A 10811-nucleotide genomic window follows, 5' to 3' on the forward strand; every position below is an offset into this window, starting at 1 on the left:
CCACTGCGAGCACCTACATAATGATTTAATATATTGTGTTCTGGTGTGTCCTCAGTCACAAAAGTGTTTCGAGTGCAAACATTGACTGGTGTCACTATAGGTCCCGGATACATGACCACCCGGGTTTTATTGAAAAATCTTTGCCATACGTACATGTGTTCCGAATCAACCACACCCTTCTACAAAATGCTAATGACTATAGATTCCGTGCTAAAGAAAAAAATATATATAGTAAAATTGCATTATCCATAATATATGACGCAATTAGGAATTCGTCCTAGGAGGGTGATATACATATTTTTACACACAAAATAGTAAATTTCATAAGTACAGTGGTGAGTAGTTTATACATATTATACAGGCTCTGGGGCCTGGGGGGATCTATCCCCCTCACCACCCTTAAATACGCCCCTGCATATATATCCATAATAAGGGTCTAGTCAACCGCGATTACCATCCACAATAGTATAATATTATATACATATTTTATATTATATATTAATATATTAACGCCGTTATTATTACTCTTCTAGTCTTCTGCAGATATCACCATTTCTTCAACGTAGTTATTATAATAATCATTTTTCCGACGGATGATAATACGAAAATATGTAATACACCCATTACAATATCGTAATAATAAATAATAAATAATAATAATACCGACACCACCACCGCGGCGTACCCGACTCCACGTGGTTCTTCTCGACCGCGACATGGCAACGCGCGGCGGCGTATCATTACGACGTGATTAATCGGCGAAAAAAGTAATTTCACAGACATTACCGTTTGGCCGCCTGCGCGATATCTCCGGCAATCCATTCACTTTTGGTTTTACACTATACCTACGCAAAATTCGAGGCATCGCGTGACATAATGATAATAATATTTTTTTTTTTTGCGGTGCGGCGCGAGCTCTGTTGGCGAGTTGCGTCATAATCGTCGATTACTGTGTTATAAATTTAAAACGTACAATATAATAATAGTGATTAGGCGGGTACACACGTCGTGTAAGTAAGTGTTTCGTCGACTTGTCTTCAATATTATAAGACTTTGTATTGGTTTCACGAAATATAACAATTCGTAATAATATAATTATTATTGCAAACGCGTGTATACCATCGCGCCGAAAAAATAAGTATATTTTTCAACGCGCTGCGGCGCAGGTCGGAAGCGTTTCCGAAATTCACGTGAAATTGAGGAAACCGAACGTGCGAGTGTCACGGTGCGCGAGGTTTTCGGGATATTATGCCCCTCCCCCCTAGGAAGTGGGAACATAATATTTTTTTGATGTCATTTTTTCACCTACCACGGAGGCGGGGTATCGTAAAATTCGTTCAATAATTTAATATTTTAATTCAATGATATAGTTAAATATATTATGATAATCATCTGACTATCATAATATAATATGATATTTGGTTTGAGTTGTGTTTTGGAGCGGACCGAGCAAGAGGAGTTACAACGCTGTGGTTATAAGTACAAAAGGATGCACTTTTTTTGACGACCCTTAAACATGGTCATAAACTCATTCCGGCTAACTCAGATCGTACCTATCATGACCTATATAGTATATATATACTACTATACTAGTGATAACTATATAACGTTATAACTAGGTTACCGTAAAGTCCAAGATATCGCCTCTAATCTGAACTACTTATCAGTAAATACCTAAATATATATAATATTGTATAATATTTAGAACGTGTATCCGACTTCGCTTGGGTTGAAATTAATCTATCTTTCTATCGTTTTCTGTTTTGCTTCACTTGAAAATATATATGGGTATAATACAAACACAACTACGACAATTAATTTTATGATTTTCCTCTTCTTAATTCTGGACTTATTTTTTATGTAAGCTTAAACATGAAAGAGCTGGAGACATATTCAACTAATGCTTAAAAGCTGCAGACGTAAATCTAATATTATTAAGATTGGTATTCATCTCTATGTGTTTACAACAAAAATATGTCCGGAATTATGAAAGGAAATGAAAAAGTAATCATTGTATAATTGTGTTAGTAAGTATTTTATTTTAATATTTGTTTTTTAGAATATATTTGTAGAAAATTGTATATGTCATATTTCTCTATTAATTATCATAGTGGTACAATCTGTAACCAATGGCAACCATTTAAATAAACAATAAAATATTTGATTTTCGTTAACCAAAACTAAACTCGCGTGTGAGCCACCCTATAATATAGGTCTTATAGCAACGTATATAGGTTGAAAAAATATTCTATAAATACCCTCAGAGTCCCATCAAATCTATTGATATTACTTTTATTGAAAACGATTCATTAGTTTTCGAGTCTATAGAGGACAAACAAAGAAACGTTCGATTATAATATGGTACTCATCCTTATTTACAATTATTTTATTTATTTTAATCAATGACATTCAATGGCCACTGCGTTATATTTTAAATAAACACAAAATATTCGATTTCCGTTCTTCGAAACAAAATCCCCGTGAGAGCACATATTAAAAATGTGAATTTTTAAAAATCCTTTCTTAGTGCATCCCTATACGTAGAGCCATAGTGCGGTACGAAGGTAGTGTGAAAATTTCAAGTCTCTATCTATCATAGTTTTTGCTTTACGTTGAGTATACTCAGTCGGGACATCTAATTGTATTTAATATACAGAGGATTGTGTTCTACTTCACTGTGTAGGACTAGAGTGAACGCGCCGTGTCATAAATATAATAATATATATTGTTACAAGACGTATAAATAATACGAAAATATTATATTTGACACGTATATACATCGTTAATGGGTACCGTCGCTGTGGAGTATTAGGTCGAGGAAGACAGTCGTAACCGCTGTACATCGCGTACTATGAAGTAATAAGTACGCGTCGACCATAATATACATAACAACATAATCATACGGTATAATGATATTTTATACACTTCTATTATACAGAGTGAACGTGATCACGTCAGAATTGGTGTATTTCTTCATTTTTAAAAAAAAAAAAACTATATTTTTAAAAAGAAAAACACAATATACACTTTGATTTTACATCATTTTAAACATATTATGTTTTATTTGTTTTTAAAAATTAACAAAACGGTTAAAACAAATGTTTTAAATTTATGTTTTGAACATAGTCATCGTCCAAGTCAATTTCCAGTCAATCTCATTCACTCGCGCGTCTATGTCATAAACACGATCGCGTAGCTGTGATTAGTTTTAGGTGTGTCTTAATTTTATACCTATTTAAAAATGTAACATGTGAAGGGTTTTACACGCATATTATAAGTGAAATTGTAGTCATCAATCTCCACATCATGAAATAGAACTGAATAATACGACAACATGTAGTTCTGCACAATCATAGTATAATAGGTACATGATGTATTTTTTACATAGATTTTTAAGCGCCCAAAACACCTCCTTCGCCACGCCGCTGCTTGGACATCATATTATTATATTTATAAACGGCTTTCAAATACAACAATATTTATTTAATTATTTATCGGCTTAAAGGGATATTACTGGGGCAGTCGGTTCGAGTAGAAATAACACCCAGAGTATAATAATATTGTTATAATGTTTATTATTCTATTTTTGAATATCGATGACGGATCCACATAAGAAACGTAATATCGCTTTCGGAACGCGGTACTTACTTACGTTTTCTTTTTGTGTGAAATGGAAATAGTACAGTGATAATACTGTAGGTCGTGCTCAGTGTTCGCGGTTTAACAGTAGAACAACGGTGAGGTGAGGGACACGGGGTAATAAGTGCAGGTTACACGCGCGCGTACTTGAGAGGACGTCGTACCCGCATAATATAAAGTTGTCTCCGTCTAACTTTCGCATAATATTCCAAAACGGACCTACGTCTAGTCCAGCAGTTCCAATTTTGTGATGTTGTGAATTAGAGTGAATTGGTTCCCTTAATCAAACTTAAATGTAAGAACATAATATTAAATGTGTTTTCTCGTTGGTGTTCTACGATATTTTATTTTTTAAGTGATCTATACGAGTATGTAAAATATTAATATTTGAAAATCAAAAATGCAATCTAATATTCAAGCCAACGACACAAGTCGGAACTGCTGGACATACATTTTGATACATTATGCATTAGTATAAGATTGAGACAATACATGTGGATACGACGTCCTGTTACTATTTATATCATAATAGGTATAAACAGGGTGATTTTTATGTATGATCATCCCCATTTTTCCTTTTAAAAGTACATTTATTCAAATTCTGATTTTTTAAATTGTTGAGCATACCTATAAAGACGATATTTTCAAATTTCTGATATTTTTTGTACTACTTAACGAGTGTCCTCTGCCAAATTGACAAATTGATATTTTTCAAATGAAAACGCCCCTATTTAAAGCTTTAAAAATGGTTTTTTAAAAATAAAAACTATAATATTATGTAATATTAAATGTAATACCTATATAATATTATACTTGGATAACTTTTACAAATTATTTATATTGATAAATCAATTGAAAATTACTAACTTTTTAAATCTTGTTAGCCCCTAATATCTACTTAACCCATTACCATAGACATATAACTATATTACGACGTATTATCTTTAGTATATACAAAGTTATGTTATAACTCATGATATAGTGAGTATAGAAACATTAAAACTATCAAAAAAATTATCTGTTTAATAATTAAAAATTAAAAAGGTGGGATTCCTGTTTGTATTTTCAAGTGGTTCAAAAAAAAAACTCAAAGATTCGAAAATGTATTATGTTCTTCAATATTGTAGGTATTTAAAAGCCATATAAATGAGATTTGAATATACCTACGAATAGTTTAAACATGACCGCAGACACAGATGATCGGAATTAATTTTACCACTGCATAATATAATATGGAATCTCCGCGCGAGGACGATCGCCGGTCGGCGCGAGGAAAACTATAAAAAAAACGTTCACCCTGTATTGTGATGATGATGATAATAATAACAACAACACGCAACGACGACGGTTTCAGACGTATAAAAGAAAAATAATAATAATAAATAATATAATATATTACGGGAGGTTGCTGCAGTAAATAGTAATGCGCCGTGCGGTCAGGATTTTCTCGCGCGCACGATCCTCTCTGCCCGGGCGTTAAAGTCCGTCCGCTAGGGAAGATTCGACTTTCTCTCGTTCGTCGCCGGTCCACACCACGCCCGCCGCCGCCGCCGCGACGTTCGTTCCAGTGACCCCGAGACCGACCGGCTCGTCTGTTTCGGAAACGCAAACACAATATTATGTTATACCTATACAGTGTTGGGCCGAGCGGATTGCGAAAAACCGCTCGCCCCGCGCCGACGACGGTTAGCTTTTTTTTTTATATACTATTTTTTCCCCGTCGGCCCCGTTCCGATATACACAACAATATTATATTATTCTATGCGCGTAGGTACAAGATGTTATATGTTTATATATATTTATAATTTATATACGAGTTGGGCGTGCAATCGAAAAGGGAACAGGCATATAGTTGCGTATAATATGCATAGTAATAATAATAATAATAATAATAATGTGCGTGTGATAACAGCTGCAGCAGTTGCACGTTGCGACACGCCGGCAGTGGCGATATTAGTATTATATACCTACCTATGCCTACTGCAATTCTTGTTATGAGAATACTATTCAAATGTATCCAGAATGTATACGTATTTAAATACGACTCGGTGTAATTTGTAATCGAATACTGTCTATTCAAAATACTTTACAATTACCTACCTACTAAACCTACGTACTTTTATGTAGTAGGTATATGAAAATGTTTGTACGTTTATCACTAATGTATATGCTTATAATTATTAATAAATATTTAAATTAAATAATTAGTAAATACATTCTTTAATCTGTTCAATAATTGTGTATGTCTGCAGTATGTCATATATGCACATATTAATTATTTTATTGTCAAAATAAGCCTCAGCAAGGTAGATATAACCTGAGATTATATTTATTTGTTTTTCGGTTGAAGAGAAGATAAACTTAAACTTTATACCATCAAACGTATCCCTCAAAAAATGTTTTTACAGAAGTCTAAATCTCACACATTAAACGCCATCAGTGGTGGTCCTATAACCAATAACAACCATTTTTAAACAAATATTTCCACCGTTTATTTCAAAATGCTTGTTAGAGCACCTCTCCGGGTTGGACCTACTGGGTCCAATTGTGAATATAAATCATCCCATATGATTTTATATTACAATAATGTAATCGCGGAATTGTCGAATTTTAGACAACCGAAACGCAGTGAATGAAGGATATTGAGGTCATCGCGTAGGTCGGCTGTTATACATTTTATACATAATAATATAATAATATAACGTATTACATACGTAGGTACAATAATAGAGTGGGCAATAAGACACCGCGAGTGGAAACATGACTTGTTGAGATATCACTTCCTGTTAGGAAATACAGTTTTCAAAAGCGATAAAATATTATTCGGACCGAGCTGCGAGTATAGTGTGATATTTGCCCATAAAAGTAACGAATACACGACAAATTCTTATTCTTATTATTATCGTATTGGCCGCATTGGCTAACGAAACACAGTGAGTTATGACGACTTTTACTTGAGGTTTCTTATGCAAATAATGACGTTGAATTTTATGCGTGTATGAGCCGAACAAAGGAGAAGAAGAAGAAGAACTAAGAACTAAGAAGTAATGTTTTTAAATACGTCGTAGCCATCTCAGGCGCTGCCGTGACGTGTGTATATATATAGTAATGGTAATAATAATATAGTAATTTAAAATTATCGTCTCGTTCGTCGTTAATGTTTTGTCGAACACGCTCCGGTGTTTTGTGCAATTTCTATGTTATTGTAGGTATATGTAGGTAATTCGTTTCAGCACATGAAAGACGAAAAAAAAACACAACCGACGACGATGACGGCCGAAAAAAAATTTTTATATTTCGTGGTGCAAGTAAAACGAAAGCAATAATATAAGTCTACACCAATATCTTATACCGTGGCTGCTGTGTATGACCTAGCTATATATATTATATTCGACTTACGTTTTAAAAATTGACACGTGCGACACTGATGGGCGGTTTGCGTTCGGGCGAGTAGGCAGAAATCGCAATGTGTTTGGAAAATTAAGCATGATGCGATGTTCGGGGGTAAATGGTTTAAAATATGTTGCAATGTGCAGTATTTGGACGACCTATATGTTATGGCCCTGTGATGCGTTTTTGGAAGTTCAAAACATTTGAATCAATCCATTTTGACAGACTTGGGAGTGGCCGTAAATACTAATTTCCACCGCGTGCATGATTACAAAACATGGATCGTTTTTTATGTGTATAACCACTAATCAAGTTAAGCTATTAAACTATTTAAAATTATTAGTTTTGTTTTATTAAAAAAAAATGTGAGTTTAAAAATGTATTTTTTTCTTAAATGTTTTTTCCTTGAAATTTTGATCTCTTACTAAATTTGTCCCAACTTGTTTTTAAAGATTTTTGCTTATCTAATAAAACTTTTCGTCGAATATTGCGAATATTATTTTTATTTTTATATAATATAGCATTGCGATTTGTATTACTCCGTCTATTTGAATTTGTTGTAGCACATTACACGTCATCAGTACTGCAACAGTTACTTGATAGATATTCACAATTTATTATACATTTTAAAACCATAATAATTTTTAAGTTTAGGTCAATACAATTATATAAAATTTTTTATCTTAGTCTTTACAATTTTATCTTTCATCCTTTATACCATGCTCTGATGCTCACTTGAACACATTTTAAGAACCTCCTCCAAACACATAATATTGTTTTCATTCGGCGTACAGAAAGGTGATTCGACCAGACGCATTGGCCGTGATCTCGCAGCGGGGTTTAATCGAACGGGAAATCGGGTCGGAAGTGCGACGGGAACGCGTACCTATATAGTTTGTTCGACATAATATAATATAGGTAGGTACCTACCTACAACTATCCTCCGGTTCGCCGTCTTCTCTTGTACGATTTTAGTATTATATATTATTATTGTCGTTTTATTTACGCCCAGAGTCCCTTTTGTCGTTATTTCTACCCCCGCTGCGGGGTGGCGTTTGATCGCCGAATCATCTATATAAGACACGCGCGTTCAGCATATTATAATATTATTATTATTATGTGCAGTCTATGCGATAATGGTCGGGATAGATTCCTTGATAATACGGTTACGGTATACGGTATACCTCCTATACATGGTAGGTAAACGTCGGATGACGTAATGAAATGGCTAATTGACGTACAATAGACCCCCATCGCCCCCGCAGCGCCGATTCATGCAATATAGCGTCGTATAACGTTTAATCGTGTATTATAATGATATTATATTATTATCATTATTATATATCGTACAATGTGCTGTATTTTGAGCGTCCTGCTGCTGATGCCGATGTTGCACGTGTCCGGGTATGGGATTAACGAAATGAAAAGGAATTGGCTTTCCCGCTCTCGAACGGACGCAACATAATAATATAAGGACAAAGACCGAAAGGCGTAATGCATATCACATAATATATAGGTACGTAGAAGTTTACGATCTCGAGACGTAAATACTACCGACCACGTGCACGAATAAAACAATATATATTGCAGTAGTTGTCATTTGTACTTGTGCGCCACTGTGTTTTATTTTTTTTTTAATACTATTAATTTTAAATTTTTCAAATTTACAAACCTTTTACAGTCGTGATTTACTGAGTACGGAAATGGGATAATATATTGGCCGAAAACCATACATCGTTCAATCTTATCCGAGTTTAAGGCGGAATGTAAAGCAGTCAAAACTGGGAACTTGACAGTTTTAAAAATACCTTGTTCGCTATTTCGTTAATGTCAAATGTGGATATATTATTGTGGTGCTTACTAGTCGAACTGTAGTAATGTTTATTTAACGAGACCTATAAGGACATTTTTTTTTAAATCAAAAAACACGTGATTAGGTATCTATATCAGAATATAATATATGATACCATTGTATAGGTATTGTATTATTTTTATATTAAAATATATTATAAAGATGGATTTTTCTCGAATTCAAACGTCGTATCGCAGGGTCGGAGATTCGCATGTATTTCTGTTAAAATTGTTTTCCGTTTTACCATTTTAGCCTCCCTTTTCTTATATTTTATCATTATTCTTTCAAAAACATAATGTGACCCACTAAACGGGCTAGTGTGGTGGCCCTATACCCCTCGCAGGGGCGTAGCCAAGGGGGGGGGGGTTATCAGGTCACAACCCCCCCCATGAGTTTTTTAAAACCCCTAAAAAAATGGCAAAAATATTTTTCAAGATTAAAAAACTTTAAACTTGATATTTTATACATTCGTGTGAAAAAATGTCTGCTTCGTCATACATGGAGTAATGCTAACCTTTTAGCGATTTATATAAATATAGGTAAGTTTACCAACAAATTTTGGCAAACCCCCCCCCCCCCCCCCATGAGAAAATCCTGGCTACGCGCCTGACCCCTCGCATCGCCATAAGTAAGTTGTGTCGATGGGTAATCGGTTATTACAATAATATTATCAGACCGGATACGGTTTTTATTTTTTGTGGAAGTTTTTGTCAGTTTTGGCCAGGTGTATTGACTCCTTGATTCAGCGATTGTATTCGCAAGAAATAATATTTTGTGCTTAAACGGCCCAAAGGACAGGAATCTCCTTGGTCTGGTCACTCTCCTCCAATTGAGCTGAATCAAGGCTGAATCGAATATTCTTGTATCAAGCGTGATAGGTATTATTATTATTATTATTGTGCGTACTATAATACTATCTGTCGGGTACAATTATTTACTTGATCCCCCCCTTCCCCACAACCCATAACCAACCACCACTGGACATCTCTGCAGGCCATGGCTTATTGGTGTTTGATTTCTTCGCGTATATAATGTAGAGGCACAGGGGCTTCCATCGGAGAGTGGGATTCGATTTTTAGGAACGCCCGCTGGAAACCAAATCGCATAACATAATATTATATTTAGACGTACCTGCCTATATAATATTTTAACGCAGTCGACGTTAGTTACTAACGTAGGTATTACAACAGTCGTTATACGAAAATTCCACGACGGCAATAAAAGCCGGACGCGTTCGACCGTATTGTCCGGATTCCGAAACGAAGTCCCGTGATATATTTTATTATTTTATTATTGGCGAGGTGCACGAAAAACAAAATCGTAAAAACCGTAAGACCAAAACGAATATAATAATATTTCGGACGTTTATCGCGATCGCAGTTTAATGGGAATTTCATTTTATTTTCTCAAACGGTGATTTTATAACCACCATCGGTCCAAGTCCGTCGGGCTATGATACGCGTGGGCGAAAAATCACTCACCGCGCAACATTTTTTTTCACTCGATAAAAGCCAGACAATAACTTTTGTTCTAATAATATAACCGGTATTGCTGGATATAATAATAATATTATGTATACGTCGTGCACCTGCGAGGGTATTTTTTAGGCTGCCACGGTGGGACCCAAAATAGTAATATTAAAGTGTCAGTGGGTGTGGAGAATTGCTTACAAGTTACAAAGATGCTATATATCGGAATAAATGTGTTTTCCAATTGAATATTGTGTCCCCATGACAGTTAACATTTATCATAACACGGGTAGGTATTCCTTAAATTCAATGGGTACCGGTTTTTGTATTATATATAATATTGTTAGTGTTATTATATTTTATTTGTCGAAAAATAACAATATGCGTTTGTTCGAAATTCGTCTTTTCAAAATGTTCAAAGGAATCTCGACGAATGGGAGCCGAGTGTAAATTGATTTTAT

This window comes from Acyrthosiphon pisum, chromosome A1 (genome assembly GCF_005508785.2).
Source record: "Acyrthosiphon pisum isolate AL4f chromosome A1, pea_aphid_22Mar2018_4r6ur, whole genome shotgun sequence".
In the NCBI taxonomy this organism is placed as follows: domain Eukaryota; kingdom Metazoa; phylum Arthropoda; class Insecta; order Hemiptera; family Aphididae; genus Acyrthosiphon; species Acyrthosiphon pisum.